We start from the raw sequence: 19,002 nt of genomic DNA, 5'->3' as shown, positions 1-19,002 counted from the left end.
ATCAAAACTTTTTTAAAAGCAAACTTGTGCGTGAAGGAGCTTAGACGATATCAAGTTATTGCCACAAGTACATATTTCAAAGACCATAGTGCCAAAAGGTTCATGCTAAGCTGGCTTACCGTGTCTTTGGTGTGACTAGATATATAAAATGGTATGCAACATATATAATTTTCTACATAAAGATTGAGATTTCACCGGTTGACCTATGTAATTCATCGACCACTGGTTATTGTACACTAAAGACAGAAAGGTTTGAAGATGGGATTCTTTCGAGTGTACCACAATCCAGCCTAGTGTCCGAGAGAGTTTTCTCACAAGTCTTAGATGAGTTTGTTAGGTGGTAACATAAACAAATTATACTAATGAAACATATTTTTTTGCGTTATGACCAAATCACAGTTGATGGTAAGGAACAAAGACAATAAAAAATTGAAGGAACACACTACATGTGGGAGGACTGAAACGGAAGACTAATCCATAAACGTGTGATAATAGATTAAAAAGATAAAAGTTACTCCAGAAAGGTTATATCTGCAATAACAAAGAAGAGAAAGCGTGTGGATCGAAATTTAAAAAGGCAGTATTGAGGACCTCTCTAATAGAGAAAGTAAACTAAAGGGCCTTTCGGTACGAATAGCTGCACACGCAAGTGCAAGAAACAAGGCTCCAGTGATTTGCACGGAAAATCTGGAATATAATTTGGACCATTTCTCGATTTGTGCGTGTCATCCTTGCGCAGGGGCCATGCTAATCTTCTTTGTATCGTTCCAGGGATCATGCTAGCTGCGGCGCTCTGCCTTATAAACCAGTCCGACTCTCCCCGGCTGGCCGATGTGGGACTAAACAAACGAGCGTTTGTTTTGCCCAGGGCCTTTCCATAGGGCGCGTGGCAGGCCGCCAGTTGCAAGCCGGATCTCTCTTGATGTGGCCCAAATTAATGGAAGAGCACAATGGGACCTTGTGGTTTTTGTTAGGGAATAACAAACGATGCTTGACACAAAAAAATACTATGGTTGTTGCCGCACGTGGGGGGAGGGCACATGCACTTTTAGGAATAACCTCGTTGTGCTCTTCTGATAGAGAAAGGAAACTAAAGGGCCTTTCTGTACGAATAGCTGCACATGCAAGTGCAAGAAAAAAGGCTCCAGGGACTTGGGCGGAAATCTCAAAAAAGATTGGACCATTTCTCGATTTGTGCGTGTCATCCTTGCGCAGGGGCCATGCTAATCTTCTCTGTATCGTTCCAATTTTATCGGATGTCCCCGAAGGGACGATGCTAGCTGCAGCGCTCTTCCTTATAAACCAGACCGTCTCTCCCCGGCTGGCCGATGTGGGACTAAACAAACGAGCGTTTGTGTTGCCCATGGTTGTGTCTAGCCATACCTAGATTCCATCGGGCGCGTGGCAGGCCGCTAGTTGCAAGCCAGATCTCTCTTGATGTGGCCCAAATTAATGAAAGAGCATAACATGCCCTCGTGTTTTTTTGTTAGGGAATAACGAACGATGCTTGGACACAAAAAAATACTATAGTTGTTGCCGCGCGTGGGGGGAGGGCACATGCACGTTTAGGAAAGGAGGGATCAACAAAACCTTTTGGTTGTTCACAATTTATGAATGGTGGATTATGCAAATCAAAACTTTTTTAAAAGCAAACTTGTGCGTGAAGGAGCTTAGACGATATCAAGTTATTGCCACAAGTACATATTTCAAAGACCATAGTGCCAAAAGGTTCATGCTAAGCTGGCTTACCGTGTCTTTGGTGTGACTAGATATATAAAATGGTATGCAACATATATAATTTTCTACATAAAGATTGAGATTTCACCGGTTGACCTATGTAATTCATCGACCACTGGTTATTGTACACTAAAGACAGAAAGGTTTGAAGATGGGATTCTTTCGAGTGTACCACAATCCAGCCTAGTGTCCGAGAGAGTTTTCTCACAAGTCTTAGATGAGTTTGTTAGGTGGTAACATAAACAAATTATACTAATGAAACATATTTTTTTGCGTTATGACCAAATCACAGTTGATGGTAAGGAACAAAGACAATAAAAAATTGAAGGAACACACTACATGTGGGAGGACTGAAATGGAAGACTAATCCATAAACGTGTGATAATAGATTAAAAAGATAAAAGTTACTCCAGAAAGGTTATATCTGCAATAACAAAGAAGAGAAAGCGTGTGGATCGAAATTTAAAAAGGCAGTATTGAGGACCTCTCTAATAGAGAAAGTAAACTAAAGGGCCTTTCGGTAGGAATAGCTGCACACGCAAGTGCAAGAAACAAGGCTCCAGTGATTTGCACGGAAAATCTCAAATAAAATTTGGACCATTTCTCGATTTGTGCGTGTCATCCTTGCGCAGGGGCCATGCTAATCTTCTTTGTATCGTTCCAGGGATCATGCTAGCTGCGGCGCTCTGCCTTATAAACCAGTCCGACTCTCCCCGGCTGGCCGATGTGGGACTAAACAAACGAGCGTTTGTTTTGCCCAGGGCCTTTCCATAGGGCGCGTGGCAGGCCGCCAATTGCAAGCCGGATCTCTCTTGATGTGGCCTTAATTAATGGAAGAGCACAATGGGACCTTGTGGTTTTTGTTAGGGAATAACAAACGATGCTTGACACAAAAAAATACTATGGTTGTTGCCGCACGTGGGGGGAGGGCACATGCACTTTTAGGAATAACCTCGTTGTGCTCTTCTGATAGAGAAAGGAAACTAAAGGGCCTTTCTGTACGAATAGCTGCACATGCAAGTGCAAGAAAAAAGGCTCCAGGGACTTGGGCGGAAATCTCAAAAAAATTTGGACCATTTCTCGATTTGTGCGTGTCATCCTTGCGCAGGGGCCATGCTAATCTTCTCTGTATCGTTCCAATTTTATCGGATGTCCCCGAAGGGACGATGCTAGCTGCAGCGCTCTTCCTTATAAACCAGACCGTCTCTCCTCGGCTGGCCGATGTGGGACTAAACAAACGAGCGTTTGTGTTGCCCATGGTTGTGTCTAGCCATACCTAGATTCCATCGGGCGCGTGGCAGGCCGCTAGTTGCAAGCCAGATCTCTCTTGATGTGGCCCAAATTAATGAAAGAGCATAACATGCCCTCGTGTTTTTTGTTAGGGAATAACGAACGATGCTTGGACACAAAAAAATACTATAGTTGTTGCCGCGTGTGGGGGGAGGGCACATGCACGTTTAGGAAAGGAGGGATCAACAAAACCTTTTGGTTGTTCACAATTTATGAATGGTGGATTATGCAAATCAAAACTTTTTTAAAAGCAAACTTGTGCGTGAAGGAGCTTAGACGATATCAAGTTATTGCCACAAGTACATATTGCAAAGACCATAGTGCCAAAAGGTTCATGCTAAGCTGGCTTACCGTGTCTTTGGTGTGACTAGATATATAAAATGGTATGCAACATATATAATTTTCTAAATAAAGATTGAGATTTCACCGGTTGACCTATGTAATTCATCGACCTGTGGTTATTGTACACTAAAGACAGAAAGGTTTGAAGATGGGATTCTTTCGAGTGCACCACAATCCAGCCTAGTGTCCGAGAGAGTTTTCTCACAAGTCTTAGATGAGTTTGTTAGGTGGTAACATAAACAAATTAGACTAATGAAACATATTTTTTTGCGTTATGACCGAATCATAGTTGATGGTAAGGAACAAAGACAATAAAAAATTGAAGGAACACACTACATGTGGGAGGACTGAAACGGAAGACTAATCCATAAACGTGTGATAATAGATTAAAAAGATAAAAGTTACTCCAGAAAGGTTATATCTGCAATAACAAAGAAGAGAAAGCGTGTGGATCGAAATTTAAAAAGGCAGTATTGAGGACCTCTCTGATAGAGAAAGTAAACTAAAGGGCCTTTCGGTACGAATAGCTGCACACGCAAGTGCAAGAAACAAGGCTCCAGTGATTTGCACGGAAAATCTCAAATAAAATTTGGACCATTTCTCGATTTGTGCGTGTCATCCTTGCGCAGGGGCCATGCTAATCTTCTTTGTATCGTTCCAGGGATCATGCTAGCTGCGGCGCTCTGCCTTATAGACCAGTCCGACTCTCCCCGGCTGGCCGATGTGGGACTAAACAAACGAGCGTTTGTTTTGCCCAGGGCCTTTCCATAGGGCGCGTGGCAGGCCGCCAGTTGCAAGCCGGATCTCTCTTGATGTGGCCCAAATTAATGGAAGAGCACAATGGGACCTTGTGGTTTTTGTTAGGGAATAACAAACAATGCTTGACACAAAAAAATACTATGGTTGTTGCCGCATGTGGGGGGAGGGCACATGCACTTTTAGGAATAACCTCGTTGTGCTCTTCTGATAGAGAAAGGAAACTAAAGGGCCTTTCTGTACGAATAGCTGCACATGCAAGTGCAAGAAAAAAGGCTCCAGGGACTTGGGCGGAAATCTCAAAAAAATTTGGACCATTTCTCGATTTGTGCATGTCATCCTTGCGCAGGGGCCATGCTAATCTTCTCTGTATCGTTCCAATTTTATTGGTTGTCCCCGAAGGGACGATGCTAGCTGCAGCGCTCTTCCTTATAAACCAGACCGTGTCTCCCCGGCTGGCCGATGTGGGACTAAACAAACGAGCGTTTGTGTTGCCCATGGTTGTGTCTAGCCATACCTAGATTCCATCGGGCGCGTGGCAGGCCGCTAGTTGCAAGCCAGATCTCTCTTGATGTGGCCCAAATTAACGAAAGAGCATAACATGCCCTCGTGTTTTTTGTTAGGGAATAACGAACGATGCTTGGACACAAAAAAATACTATAGTTGTTGCCGCGCGTGGGGGGAGGGCACATGCACGTTTAGGAAAGGAGGGATCAACAAAACCTTTTGATTGTTCACAATTTATGAATGGTGGATTATGCAAATCAAAACTTTTTTAAAAGCAAACTTGTGCGTGAAGGAGCTTAGAAGATATCAAGTTATTGCCACAAGTACATATTGCAAAGACCATAGTGCCAAAAGGTTCATGCTAAGCTGGCTTACCGTGTCTTTGGTGTGACTAGATATATAAAATGGTATGCAACATATATAATTTTCTACATAAAGATTGAGATTTCACCGGTTGACCTATGTAATTCATCGACCACTGGTTATTGTACACTAAAGACAGAAAGGTTTGAAGATGGGATTCTTTCGAGTGTACCACAATCCAGCCTAGTGTCCGAGAGAGTTTTCTCACAAGTCTTAGATGAGTTTGTTAGGTGGTAACATAAACAAATTAGACTAATGAAACATATTTTTTTGCGTTATGACCGAATCACAGTTGATGGTAAGGAACAAAGACAATAAAAAATTGAAGGAACACACTACATGTGGGAGGACTGAAACGGAAGACTAATCCATAAACGTGTGATAATAGATTAAAAAGATAAAAGTTACTCCAGAAAGGTTATATCTGCAATAACAAAGAAGAGAAAGCGTGTGGATCAAAATTTAAAAAGGCAGTATTGAGGACCTCTCTGATAGAGAAAGTAAACTAAAGGGCCTTTCGGTACGAATAGCTGCACACGCAAGTGCAAGAAACAAGGCTCCAGTGATTTGCACGGAAAATCTCAAATAAAATTTGGACCATTTCTTGATTTGTGCGTGTCATCCTTGCGCAGGGGCCATGCTAATCTTCTTTGTATCGTTCCAGGGATCATGCTAGCTGCGGCGCTCTGCCTTATAAAGCAGTCCGACTCTCCCCGACTGGCCGATGTGGGACTAAACAAACGAGCGTTTGTTTTGCCCAGGGCCTTTCCATAGGGCGCGTGGCAGGCCGCCAGTTGCAAGCCGGATCTCTCTTGATGTGGCCCAAATTAATGGAAGAGCACAATGGGACCTTGTGGTTTTTGTTAGGGAATAACAAACGATGCTTGACACAAAAAAATACTATGGTTGTTGCCGCATGTGGGGGGAGGGCACATGCACTTTTAGGAATAACCTCGTTGTGCTCTTCTGATAGAGAAAGGAAACTAAAGGGCGTTTCTGTACGAATAGCTGCACATGCAAGTGCAAGAAAAAAGGCTCCAGGGACTTGGGCGGAAATCTCAAAAAAATTTGGACCATTTCTCGATTTGTGCATGTCATCCTTGCGCAGGGGCCATGCTAATCTTCTCTGTATCGTTCCAATTTTATTGGTTGTCCCCGAAGGGACGATGCTAGCTGCAGCGCTCTTCCTTATAAACCAGACCGTCTCTCCCCGGCTGGCCGATGTGGGACTAAACAAACGAGCGTTTGTGTTGCCCATGGTTGTGTCTAGCCATACCTAGATTCCATCGGGCGCGTGGCAGGCCGCTAGTTGCAAGCCAGATCTCTCTTGATGTGGCCCAAATTAACGAAAGAGCATAACATGCCCTCGTGTTTTTTGTTAGGGAATAACGAACGATGCTTGGACACAAAAAAATACTATAGTTGTTGCCGCGCGTGGGGGGAGGGCACATGCACGTTTAGGAAAGGAGGGATCAACAAAACCTTTTGGTTGTTCACAATTTATGAATGGTGGATTATGCAAATCAAAACTTTTTTAAAAGCAAACTTGTGCGTGAAGGAGCTTAGAAGATATCAAGTTATTGCCACAAGTACATATTGCAAAGACCATAGTGCCAAAAGGTTCATGCTAAGCTGGCTTACCGTGTCTTTGGTGTGACTAGATATATAAAATGGTATGCAACATATATAATTTTCTACATAAAGATTGAGATTTCACCGGTTGACCTATGTAATTCATCGACCACTGGTTATTGTACACTAAAGACAAAAAGGTTTGAAGATGGGATTCTTTCGAGTGTACCACAATCCAGCCTAGTGTCCGAGAGAGTTTTCTCACAAGTCTTAGATGAGTTTGATAGGTGGTAACATAAACAAATTAGACTAATGAAACATATTTTTTTGCGTTATGACCGAATCACAGTTGATGGTAAGGAACAAAGACAATAAAAAATTGAAGGAACACACTACATGTGGGAGGACTGAAACGGAAGACTAATCCATAAACGTGTGATAATAGATTAAAAAGATAAAAGTTACTCCAGAAAGGTTATATCTGCAATAACAAAGAAGAGAAAGCGTGTGGATCGAAATTTAAAAAGGCAGTATTGAGGACCTCTCTGATAGATAAAGTAAACTAAAGGGCCTTTCGGTACGAATAGCTGCACACGCAAGTGCAAGAAACAAGGCTCCAGTGATTTTCACGGAAAATCTCAAATAAAATTTGGACCATTTCTCGATTTGTGCGTGTCATCCTTGCGCAGGGGCCACGCTAATCTTCTTTGTATCGTTCCAGGGATCATGCTAGCTGCGGCGCTCTGCCTTATAAACCAGTCCGACTCTCCCCGGCTGGCCGATGTGGGACTAAACAAACGAGCGTTTGTTTTGCCCAGGGCCTTTCCATAGGGCGCGTGGCAGGCCGCCAGTTGCAAGCCGGATCTCTCTTGATGTGGCCCAAATTAATGGAAGAGCATAATGGGACCTTGTGGTTTTTGTTAGGGAATAACAAACGATGCTTGACACAAAAAAATACTATGGTTGTTGCCGCACGTGGGGGGAGGGCACATGCACTTTTAGGAATAACCTCGTTGTGCTCTTCTGATAGAGAAAGGAAACTAAAGGGCCTTTCTGTACGAATAGCTGCACATGCAAGTGCAAGAAAAAAGGCTCCAGGGACTTGGGCGGAAATCTCAAAAAAATTTGGACCATTTCTCGATTTGTGCGTGTCATCCTTGCGCAGGGGCCATGCTAATCTTCTCTGTATCGTTCCAATTTTATCGGATGTCCCCGAAGGGACGATGCTAGCTGCAGCGCTCTTCCTTATAAACCAGACCGTCTCTCCTCGGCTGGCCGATGTGGGACTAAACAAACGAGCGTTTGTGTTGCCCATGGTTGTGTCTAGCCATACCTAGATTCCATCGGGCGCGTGGCAGGCCGCTAGTTGCAAGCCAGATCTCTCTTGATGTGGCCCAAATTAATGAAAGAGAATAACATGCCCTCGTGTTTTTTGTTAGGGAATAACGAATGATGCTTGGACACAAAAAAATACTATAGTTGTTGCCGCGCTTGGGGGGAGGGCACATGCACGTTTAGGAAAGGAGGGACCAACAAAACCTTTTGGTTGTTCACAATTTATGAATGGTGTATTATGCAAATCAAAACTTTTTTAAAAGCAAACTTGTGCGTGAAGGAGCTTAGACGATATCAAGTTATTGCCACAAGTACATATTGCAAAGACCATAGTGCCAAAAGGTTCATGCTAAGCTGGCTTACCGTGTCTTTGGTGTGACTAGATATATAAAATGGTATGCAACATATATAATTTTCTATATAAAGATTGAGATTTCACCGGTTGACCTATGTAATTCATCGACCACTGGTTATTGTACACTAAAGACAGAAAGGTTTGAAGATGGGATTCTTTCGAGTGTACCACAATCCAGCCTAGTGTCCGAGAGAGTTTTCTCACAAGTCTTAGATGAGTTTGTTAGGTGGTAACATAAACAAATTAGACTAATGAAACATATTTTTTTGCGTTATGACCGAATCACAGTTGATGGTAAGGAACAAAGACAATAAAAAATTGAAGGAACACACTACATGTGGGAGGACTGAAACGGAAGACTAATCCATAAACGTGTGATAATAGATTAAAAAGATAAAAGTTACTCCAGAAAGGTTATATCTGCAATAACAAAGAAGAGAAAGCGTGTGGATCAAAATTTAAAAAGGCAGTATTGAGGACCTCTCTGATAGAGAAAGTAAACTAAAGGGCCTTTCGGTACGAATAGCTGCACACGCAAGTGCAAGAAACAAGGCTCCAGTGATTTGCACGGAAAATCTCAAATAAAATTTGGACCATTTCTTGATTTGTGCGTGTCATCCTTGCGCAGGGGCCATGCTAATCTTCTTTGTATCGTTCCAGGGATCATGCTAGCTGCGGCGCTCTGCCTTATAAAGCAGTCCGACTCTCCCCGACTGGCCGATGTGGGACTAAACAAACGAGCGTTTGTTTTGCCCAGGGCCTTTCCATAGGGCGCGTGGCAGGCCGCCAGTTGCAAGCCGGATCTCTCTTGATGTGGCCCAAATTAATGGAAGAGCACAATGGGACCTTGTGGTTTTTGTTAGGGAATAACAAACGATGCTTGACACAAAAAAATACTATGGTTGTTGCCGCATGTGGGGGGAGGGCACATGCACTTTTAGGAATAACCTCGTTGTGCTCTTCTGATAGAGAAAGGAAACTAAAGGGCCTTTCTGTACGAATAGCTGCACATGCAAGTGCAAGAAAAAAGGCTCCAGGGACTTGGGCGGAAATCTCAAAAAAAATTGGACCATTTCTCGATTTGTGCGTGTCATCCTTGCGCAGGGGCCATGCTAATCTTCACTATATCGTTCCAATTTTATCGGATGTCCCCGAAGGGACGATGCTAGCTGCAGCGCTCTTCCTTATAAACCAGACCGTCTCTCCCCGGCTGGCCGATGTGGGACTAAACAAACGAGCGTTTGTGTTGCCCATGGTTGTGTCTAGCCATACCTAGATTCCATCGGGCGCGTGGCAGGCCGCTAGTTGCAAGCCAGATCTCTCTTGATGTGGCCCAAATTAATGAAAGAGCATAACATGCCCTCGTGTTTTTTGTTAGGGAATAACGAACGATGCTTGGACACAAAAAAATACTATAGTTGTTGCCGCGCGTGGGGGGAGGGCACATGCACGTTTAGGAAAGGAGGGATCAACAAAACCTTTTGGTTGTTCACAATTTATGAATGGTGGATTATGCAAATCAAAACTTTTTTAAAAGCAAACTTGTGCGTGAAGGAGCTTAGACGATATCAAGTTATTTCCACAAGTACATATTGCAAAGACCATAGTGCCAAAAGGTTCATGCTAAGCTGGCTTACCGTGTCTTTGGTGTGACTAGATATATAAAATGGTATGCAACATATATAATTTTCTACATAAAGATTGAGATTTCACCGGTTGACCTATGTAATTCATCGACCACTGGTTATTGTACACTAAAGACAAAAAGGTTTGAAGATGGGATTCTTTCGAGTGTACCACAATCCAGCCTAGTGTCCGAGAGAGTTTTCTCACAAGTCTTAGATGAGTTTTTTAGGTGGTAACATAAACAAATTAGACTAATGAAACATATTTTTTTGCGTTATGACCGAATCACAGTTGATGGTAAGGAACAAAGACAATAAAAAATTGAAGGAACACACTACATGTGGGAGGACTGAAACGGAAGACTAATCCATAAACGTGTGATAATAGATTGAAAAGATAAAAGTTACTCCAGAAAGGTTATATCTGCAATAACAAAGAAGAGAAAGCGTGTGGATCGAAATTTAAAAAGGCAGTATTGAGGACCTCTCTGATAGAGAAAGTAAACTAAAGGGCCTTTCGGTACAAATAGCTGCACACGCAAGTGCAAGAAACAAGGCTCCAGTGATTTGCACGGAAAATCTCAAATAAAATTTGGACCATTTCTCGATTTGTGCGTGTCATCCTTGCGCAGGGGCCATGCTAATCTTCTTTGTATCGTTCCAGGGATCATGCTAGCTGCGGCGCTCTGCCTTATAAAGCAGTCCGACTCTCCCCGGCTGGCCGATGTGGGACTAAACAAACGAGCGTTTGTTTTGCCCAGGGCCTTTCCATAGGGCGCGTGGCAGGCTGCCAGTTGCAAGCCGGATCTCTCTTGATGTGGCCCAAATTAATGGAAGAGCACAATGGGACCTTGTGGTTTTTGTTAGGGAATAACAAACGATGCTTGACACAAAAAAATACTATAGTTGTTGCCGCACGTGGGGGGAGGGCACATGCACGTTTAGGAATAACCTCATTGTGCTCTTCTGATATAGAAAGGAAACTAAAGGGCCTTTCTGTACGAATAGCTGCACATGCAAGTGCAAGAAAAAAGCCTCCAGGGACTTGCGCGGAAATCTCAAAAAAACTTGGACCATTTCTCGATTTGTGCATGTCATCCTTGCGCAGGGGCCATGCTAATCTTCTCTGTACCGTTCCAATTTTATCGGATGTCCCCGAAGGGACGATGCTAGCTGCAGCGCTCTTCCTTATAAACCAGACCGTCTCTCCCCGGCTGGCCGATGTGGGACTAAACAAACAAGCGTTTGTGTTGCCCATGGCGGTGTCTAGCCATACCTAGATTCCATCGGGCGCGTGGCAGGCCGCTAGTTGCAAGCCAGATCTCTCTTGATGTGGCCCAAATTAATGAAAGAGCATAACATGCCCTCGTGTTTTTTGTTAGGGAATAACGAACGATGCTTGGACACAAAAAAATACTATAGTTGTTGCCGCGTGTGGGGGGAGGGCACATGCACGTTTAGGAAAGGAGGGATCAACAAAACCTTTTGGTTGTTCACAATTTATGAATGGTGGATTATGCAAATCAAAACTTTTTTAAAAGCAAACTTGTGCGTGAAGAAGCTTAGACGATATCAAGTTATTGCCACAAGTACATATTGCAAAGACCATAGTGCCAAAAGGTTCATGCTAAGCTGGCATACCGTGTCTTTGGTGTGACTAGATATATAAAATGGTATGCAACATATATAATTTTCTACCTAAAGATTGAGATTTCACCGGTTGACCTATGTAATTCATCGACCACTAGTTATTGTACACTAAAGACTAAAAGGTTTGAAGATGAGATTCTTTCGAGTGTACCACAATCCAGCCTAGTATCCGAGAGAGTTTTCTCACAAGTCTTAGATGAGTTTGTTAGGTGGTAACATAAACAAATTAGACTAATGAAACATATTTTTTTGGTCGCGGTTCGCAACTGCCATTAGTCGCGGTTGCGCAACCGCGACCAAATAAGCGCGACTAAAGCCCCCCACCTTTAGTCGCGGCTGCTTAAGAACTGCGACTAACGGCCCGTCCACGTGGGCGCCAGGCGGCCGTCGGGGCGGAGGACCTTTAGTCGCGGTTCTTCTGGCCAACCGCGACTAAAGGCCGCCACAGGTTTAGGGTTTTAGCCCCCCCCCCCTAAACCTGTTTTCTGTTTAATTTGTATTGTTTTATTTCTTTTGTGCTTTATTTTAATTTTGAAGGAGTTTCATATATTCTACGGTACTACATACAAGCATATGAATGTACAATTTCAAATAAATTTGAAATTAGAACCAAAAAGAATTCAAGAGGAATATACAATATATATTCAATATCATCGGATGACCATATACAATTTTGAACAAGTTTCCATACATGATTTAATGCATATAAAGTTCTACGTCCTCGTAATAGTGTTCTCCTTTAGGATGGAGGACTTCCCTGCTGAACCATCCAGCTAGTTCCTCTTGAAGTGGTCGGAAGCGAGCTTCTGGACTAAGCATCCACCGGAGGTTATTCCTCTGAGCATTGGTATCACTCGGAACCCGCTCAGAGGTGTATCTCCGGATCATCTCACAGACATAGTATCCACATAGATTGGTCTCCGGTGGCTGAATATCCCCAGCATTCTTAGCCTTTAACATTTTGAATTCTAGCTCTTTTTTGAATTCACCGACCTTTGTATCTACGAACCGTCTCCAAACCCTACGAGGCAAAAAAAATTAAATGAACAAGAGAGTTATTAATTAGTTACTTGATATTAGGAAATGAACGAAATAGGCCGATCGATATAGAGCGCAAATGAATGAAAATAATTACTTCTGCAGCATTCTTCTCATGCCGCCCCAAAGCTTTGGATCCATATTCACAGAGTCGTGGACGAGACATTCTGAGGTGTTAACTTTAATTACTAGCAGAATCCAGTGGAACCTGCGGACACGATACATGCACAGTACGTCATGCATAACTCATCGATTAGCCGGCCACATACCATGCATGGAGTAAACAAAAGAGAATGTGCTCAAGACAGAAACACTCACTCAAAATGGTAAGGAAATAGAATATCACTTTTGAGTTCCTGCTTTGTAAGAAACTGCCACAGGTCTGCCTCCACGTCGGCGGGGTGACGCTCCAACACATGTCCATTAACGATGTGTGGGTCAATGAACCCAACATCATGGATGTTCCTTACTCTGCATTCCTTAATCTTCATTCTGCATGTATAATAGCGGACACAACAATATAGTTAGGACATATATATAGTGCAGGCAATATGAACGAGATGGGGTAGAAATTAATAAATCACTTACAGAACGTAGCAACTAATGATAGATTTATCGAGCTCGCGCAGATTGAAAAGCTGGAACAATTCACTCAGTTCAATTTGTACATAGTAATGTTTGAAGTGATGCTCATGTCTAACTTCCGCATAAATATATTCTTTGGCGTTTTTATTTTTTATGTAACCCTTGTACCATTTTAGCAGACCTTTCATTTGTGGAGGTAGATCCTTTTCCTGCGCAGGCTCGACGAGAGGCCCATTCTTGACATATGTAATTAGTACCTCCTTCACGGGCGCCTCATCAAGGCCTAACAGTTCACGAAGAGTAATACCTAAGTTGGCCGCTTGTTCTCTGGCACTCGTTACAGTCAATCCCTGTGCTGCCGCAGCTTGTATGATCTCGGGGGCATCCGGACAGAAGGCTTCCACTATAAGCGGGGCAATCGATTGTTTACTTTGTTCCCCGAGCTGGGCAACTTGTTTCCCGCTTTTTTTACTTTCGGCCTTCTCCCGCTCTTTGTTCTCCTTGAACATGAGTGCCTGCCTGCGAAGTTCACGTGCATAGTCGTTAGGCAGATTCTTCGCGGCTTGGGACGGTGTGCTCAAAAATGACTTAGCCCACTTCTTTTGCTCATCAGAAAATACTGGCTTGGGCTCGGGCTCTCTTTTCTTCTTGCAGTCCGCCTTCCATTTCTCCAAATCAGCAGTCGCGGCCGCGTCGACTTCCTCGGCACTACGTTCCCAAGGCCTTGTGGGGAGAGGCTTCAGTGATGGCTCCGGTACCTTTGTGGTCTTAGGTACATAAGGGTCCGGGTTAATAATCCAGGACTGCTTCTGCTTCTTTGCCGGAGGTGGATTGGGGGGCGGCGTCTGATCACCCGCCGGACGAGGACTGGGGGGCGGCGGCTGATCACCCGCCGGACGTTGTGGACTGGGGGGCGGCGTCGGCTGACGTGACGGAGGTGTAGGTGAACCGCCACCACCACCACCACCACCACCACCGCCAGCGGCCTGCCGGTTGCACTGTCGACAACCTCGATGGTGCATGTTTCTCCTTGTTTCATCGTCTTGGTTGCGCCACGCTTTGACGACGTACTCGATTGTTTCGACGATCCGGCCGAGGGCTAAAATAAGAAAGAGTCGCGCGCGTTAGTACACACATATTTATTCAAATCAGTTAGTTTGTATCACCAGAGGCTCAATGTATATATATACCTCGGCGCCGGAGGTGGTTGCTACTTCCATTTGAAGATCGTCGTTTATCGACGTTTGTTCGGCATCATCTTGCTGACGGCGCCCTTCATCTTCACCGTCAAGGTTCAGATAAGAAGAGATATCATCTTCTTCTTCTCCGGTCGGCACATATAGAATATCGCCGTTTATGATGCCGAACATATGTGCTTCACCGTCCGGATCATAGTTGTCCATAATCGGGTCAGCTCTATCGTCCGCCATTATGTCAGTCCTGAAAACATGTAGTAAAAACAAATTAATTAAGTGAAGAAGGGGGGCGGTGGCGGTGGCGGTGGCGAAAGGGCGGTGGCAAAAGGAGGGGGCGAGGAAGGGGTGGGAGAGGGTGTCGCGGTAGAGCGCGAGACGGGGCGGCAGACGACGGCGTCACGGAGAGGGGAGGCGAGGACAACACATTTATAACCCTCGCCGTCCCCTCTCGATCCCTAAAAAAACACCCACGATAAGCAAACATATTATAATCTTCTGACATGTCTGTCTTGTCCTCCACTCCCACGATGTTTCTTTTCCCTGAAAGAACAATGTGGCGCTTTGGATCATCGCATGATGTACTGATCGTTTTCTTATCTTTCCGTTTCCTCGGTTTGCTACTCATGTCCTTCACATAGAAAACCTGAGCGACATCTTTCGCTAGGACGAATGGTTCGTCAAGGTAACCAAGATTGTTGAAATCCACCATTGTCATTCCGTATTGCTGGTCCACCTTTACCCCACCTCCTGTTAGCTTGAACCATTTGCACCGGAACAAAGGGACCTTAAAGGAGGGTCCATAGTCAAGTTCCCATATCTCCTCTATGTAACCATAATATGTGACCTTTTGCCCATTCTCGGTTGCTGCATCAAAGCGGACACCACTGTTTTGGTTGGTGCTCTTTTTATCTTGGGCGATCGTGTAAAATGTATTCCCATTTATCTCGTACCCTTGGAAAGTCGTTATAGTCGAAGATGGTCTCTTGGCCAACATGTACAGCTGATCTACAACATCATTGTCATTCATTAAATGTTTTCTCAACCAACTGCCGAAAGTCTCCATGTGGGCCTTCCTAATCCAGGATTCAGGCTTCCCCGGGTTGTCCGAGCGTAAAATATTCTTGTGTTTCTCAAAGTACGGAGCCACCAAGCTGGAATTGGTCAGTACAGTGTGGTGTGCTTCAGTCAGAGAATGGCCGTCCATACATATCGTTGATTTCCTTCTGATCGTGCCTTTTCCACTTAGTCTCCCCTCGTGCCGCGATCGAGGAAGACCAATCGGCTTAAGGTCAGGAACAAAGTCAACACAAAACTCAATTACCTCCTCATTTCCATAGCCCTTGGCGATGCTTCCTTCTGGCCTAGCACGGTTACGAACATATTTCTTTAATACTCCCATGAACCTCTCGAAGGGGAACATATTGTGTAGAAATACAGGACCGAGAACGAAAATCTCTTCGACTAGGTGAACCAGGAGGTGCGTCATAATATTGAAGAAGGATGGCGGGAACACCAACTCGAAACTGACAAGACATTGGATCACATCGTTCTGTAACCGTGGTAGAACTTTTGGATTGATTACCTTCTGAGAGATTGCATTGAGGAATGCACATAGCTTCACAATGGCTACTCAAACATTTTCCGGCAGGAGCCCCCTCAAAGCAATCGGAAGCAATTGCGTCATAATCACGTGGCAGTCGTGAGACTTCAGGTTTTGGAACTTTTTCTCCGCCATGTTTATTATTCCCTTTATATTGGACGAGAATCCAGACGGGACCTTCATACTGCTCAGGCATTCAAAAAAGATGACCTTCTCTTCTTTGGTCAGAGCGTAGCTGGCACGACCTTGAAACCATTCCGGATGCCGGTCATCAGGGTCTTTCAAACGTTGCTGGTCCTGCCGTGCTTCCTTTGTATCATTTGTCTTCCCATACACGCCCAAGAAGCTTAGGAGGTTCACGCAAATATTCTTCGTAACGTGCATCACGTTGATTGCAGAGCGGACATCTAGGACTTTCCAATATTCTTGCTCCCAGAATATAGATTTCTTCTTCCACATGGCTGCGTGCCCGTCAGCTCCCTTCGGAACTGATTGTCCGCCAGGACCCTTTCCAAAGATGACTTTCAAATCCCTGACCATATCAAATACCTCAGCACCAGTGCGTTCCGCAGGCTTCGGCCGGTGATCTGCCTTGCCGTTGTAATGCTTGCCTTTCTTTCTTACTGGATGAATTTTCGGAAGAAATCGACGATGCCCAAGGTACACGTTCTTCTTACAATTTGGCAAATGTACACTTTCAGTCTCATGTAAGCAGTGCGTGCATGCATTGTATCCCTTATTTGACAGTCCCGAAAGGTTACTAAGAGCAGGCCAATCGTTGATGGTTACGAAAAGCAACGCTCGTAGGTCAAATTCCTCTTGTTTGTGCTCATCCCACACACGGACACCACCCCACAGCTGTAAAAGTTCATCAACTAATGGCCTTAGGTACACATCGATGTCGTTGCCGGGTTGCTTTGGACCTTGGATGAGCACTGGCATCATAATGAACTTCCGCTTCATGCACAACCAAGGAGGAAGGTTGTAGATGCATAGAGTCACGGGCCAGGTGCTATGGCTGGAGCTCTGCTCGCCAAAAGGATTCATGCCATCCGTACTTAGAGCAAATCTTATGTTATTTGCGTCAGCTGCAAAATCTTTGAACCATCTGTCGATCTTTCTCCATTGCGTTCCATCTGCGGTGTGTCTCAACTCCCCGTCCGACTTACGGTCCTCTTTGTGCCATCGCAACAACTTGGCATGCTCTTTGTTCCTGAACAGACGTTTCAACCGTGGTATTATAGGAGCATACCACATCACCTTGGCGGGAACCCTCTTCCTGGGTTTCTGGCCCTCAACATCGTCACCAGGGTCATCGCCTCTGATTTTATAACGCAATGCAGTGCATACCGGGCATTCATTCAAATTCTCGTATTCACCGCGGTAGAGGATGCAGTCGTTGATGCATGCATGTATCTTCAGAACCTCTAAACCTAGAGGGCAGACAACCTTCTTTGCTTCGTACGTACTGGCAGGCAACTCGTTATCCTTTGGAAACATATTCTTCAACATTTTCAGCAAGTTTTCAAATGCCGAGTCAGCTACACCTGCCTCTGCCTTCCATTTCAGCGAATCCAGTGTGCAGCCCAACTTTTTCAGACCATCATCGCATCCGGGGTACAGCGCCTTTCTGTGATCCTCTAACATGCGATCCAAATTCTCCCTCTCCTTTTCAGTTTCGCAGCGTCTCCGTGCATCAGCAATGGTCCGACCAAGATCATCAACGGGATCATCACGTGCCTCTTCTTCACCTTCCCCTTCACCTTCAGCATCCTCCATGAAAGTATCACCGAAATGAGCAAGATAGCTTTCATCGATGAAATCATCCCCTTCTTCATCTTCTTCCATTATAACCCCTCTTTCTCCATGCTTGGTCCAACAATTATAGCTTGGCATGAAACCGTGCCGAAGCAGATGCATGTGAACATCTCTTGAGGAAGAGTAACCCTTCTGATTCTTACAGATAACACATGGACAGATAACAAAACCCCCCTGCTTGTTTGCATTAGCCACTACGAGGAAATCTTTCAAACCCGTAGTGAACTCGCCGGAGAGTCGGTTACCGTACATCCATTGCCGATTCATCTGCATTATTATAATATAAAATATATAATTAACCATCATGCATTTGTTAAACTAACTAGCTACAAACAATATAAATTAAACAATGAACTGCACACATGCATATTTTATCAATGACACATCAAAGGTTCATCAAGTTGCTAACCGCGATCGAGGAGTGTGGCTCCAACACTTCATGTCATGTTTGTTTCATGCTCTTGGGGCATTTCATCAAACACCTTATGTGCATAAGAGGAACCAAAAGCAAACCTACACCCACTTGTGAAGAGAATGGCTCCAAATGGCTAAGTGTTGGCTGCTGGATGGGTATATATAGGGGAGGGGCTTTAGTTGCGGTTGGCCTGGCAAACCGTGACTAAAGGTGCCCGAAGGCCTTTAGTCGCGGTTGTCCTGGCCAACCGCGACTAAAGACCCTCACGTGCGCCAGCTGGCCACCGAGCGCCCTGGGCCCAGGCCTTTGGTCGCGGTTCACCTCCAGAACCGCGACTAAAGGTCCCATTAGTCGCGGTTCCTACAACTTCGCGACTTATGGGGCTGGACGGAAGCCTGTTTTTCCACCAGTGAGTTTACCCAGGTTCGGGCCGCACGGATGCGTAAAACCCTACTCCTGCTTTGTGGTTTGTATTGAGTTCTTGCTCGGGAGCGTGGAGTGCTACAGTTCACACCAGCGGCTAACGAGACCGAGCCTGAGTGTTCTCTTTTTTCCGAACCCCCCCTACGTTGCACATCGGCCTCCTTTTATATGCTCAAGGGGTCACCGACAGGTGGCAACAGAGACAAAGGGTAAAAATGGAAAGGTGTTGCGGTAGGTACAGCTACCTGCTACAGTGTATCATACCTAACCCTGACGGCAGGGGACAAGGGCATTAAATGCCCGTCTCTGTCGCCTAAATAGTGCAAAAGGGACCGTCAGGGACGCCACCGCTCGCCACCGCTGGCTACATAGCCTCCCGTCACGCACGCCTGGAA

General features: G+C 44.9%; 14 non-coding genes across 14 annotated transcripts; all 14 read right to left on the bottom strand.

Annotated features, from left to right (window-relative positions):
- Window positions 1-693: 693 nt before the first annotated feature.
- On the bottom strand, window positions 694-796 carry LOC119290218. Its single transcript, XR_005141815.1, has one exon. It is a non-coding gene; the product is annotated as a U6 spliceosomal RNA (small nuclear RNA).
- A 373-nt stretch (window positions 797-1,169) lies between these two features.
- Window positions 1,170-1,272, bottom strand: LOC119290141. Its single transcript, XR_005141743.1, has one exon. It is a non-coding gene; the product is annotated as a U6 spliceosomal RNA (small nuclear RNA).
- A 1,051-nt stretch (window positions 1,273-2,323) lies between these two features.
- LOC119290203 lies at window positions 2,324-2,426 on the bottom strand. Its single transcript, XR_005141805.1, has one exon. It is a non-coding gene; the product is annotated as a U6 spliceosomal RNA (small nuclear RNA).
- Window positions 2,427-2,799: 373 nt separating this feature from the next.
- Window positions 2,800-2,902, bottom strand: LOC119290117. Its single transcript, XR_005141719.1, has one exon. It is a non-coding gene; the product is annotated as a U6 spliceosomal RNA (small nuclear RNA).
- Window positions 2,903-3,952: 1,050 nt separating this feature from the next.
- LOC119290202 lies at window positions 3,953-4,055 on the bottom strand. The gene has a single exon (XR_005141804.1). It is a non-coding gene; the product is annotated as a U6 spliceosomal RNA (small nuclear RNA).
- A 373-nt stretch (window positions 4,056-4,428) lies between these two features.
- LOC119290144 lies at window positions 4,429-4,531 on the bottom strand. Its single transcript, XR_005141746.1, has one exon. It is a non-coding gene; the product is annotated as a U6 spliceosomal RNA (small nuclear RNA).
- Window positions 4,532-5,581: 1,050 nt separating this feature from the next.
- On the bottom strand, window positions 5,582-5,684 carry LOC119290211. Its single transcript, XR_005141809.1, has one exon. It is a non-coding gene; the product is annotated as a U6 spliceosomal RNA (small nuclear RNA).
- A 373-nt stretch (window positions 5,685-6,057) lies between these two features.
- LOC119290143 lies at window positions 6,058-6,160 on the bottom strand. The gene has a single exon (XR_005141745.1). It is a non-coding gene; the product is annotated as a U6 spliceosomal RNA (small nuclear RNA).
- Window positions 6,161-7,210: 1,050 nt separating this feature from the next.
- On the bottom strand, window positions 7,211-7,313 carry LOC119290223. Its single transcript, XR_005141819.1, has one exon. It is a non-coding gene; the product is annotated as a U6 spliceosomal RNA (small nuclear RNA).
- Window positions 7,314-7,686: 373 nt separating this feature from the next.
- LOC119290116 lies at window positions 7,687-7,789 on the bottom strand. The gene has a single exon (XR_005141718.1). It is a non-coding gene; the product is annotated as a U6 spliceosomal RNA (small nuclear RNA).
- A 1,050-nt stretch (window positions 7,790-8,839) lies between these two features.
- LOC119290210 lies at window positions 8,840-8,942 on the bottom strand. The gene has a single exon (XR_005141808.1). It is a non-coding gene; the product is annotated as a U6 spliceosomal RNA (small nuclear RNA).
- Window positions 8,943-9,315: 373 nt separating this feature from the next.
- Window positions 9,316-9,418, bottom strand: LOC119290174. Its single transcript, XR_005141779.1, has one exon. It is a non-coding gene; the product is annotated as a U6 spliceosomal RNA (small nuclear RNA).
- Window positions 9,419-10,468: 1,050 nt separating this feature from the next.
- On the bottom strand, window positions 10,469-10,571 carry LOC119290201. Its single transcript, XR_005141803.1, has one exon. It is a non-coding gene; the product is annotated as a U6 spliceosomal RNA (small nuclear RNA).
- A 373-nt stretch (window positions 10,572-10,944) lies between these two features.
- Window positions 10,945-11,047, bottom strand: LOC119290167. The gene has a single exon (XR_005141772.1). It is a non-coding gene; the product is annotated as a U6 spliceosomal RNA (small nuclear RNA).
- Window positions 11,048-19,002: the final 7,955 nt, after the last annotated feature.

This window comes from Triticum dicoccoides, chromosome 4A, assembly GCF_002162155.2.
Source record: "Triticum dicoccoides isolate Atlit2015 ecotype Zavitan chromosome 4A, WEW_v2.0, whole genome shotgun sequence".
NCBI classification, from domain to species: domain Eukaryota; kingdom Viridiplantae; phylum Streptophyta; class Magnoliopsida; order Poales; family Poaceae; genus Triticum; species Triticum dicoccoides.
Note: the sequence above shows the minus strand (reverse complement) of the source record. Positions and strands in the feature narration are given on the sequence as shown.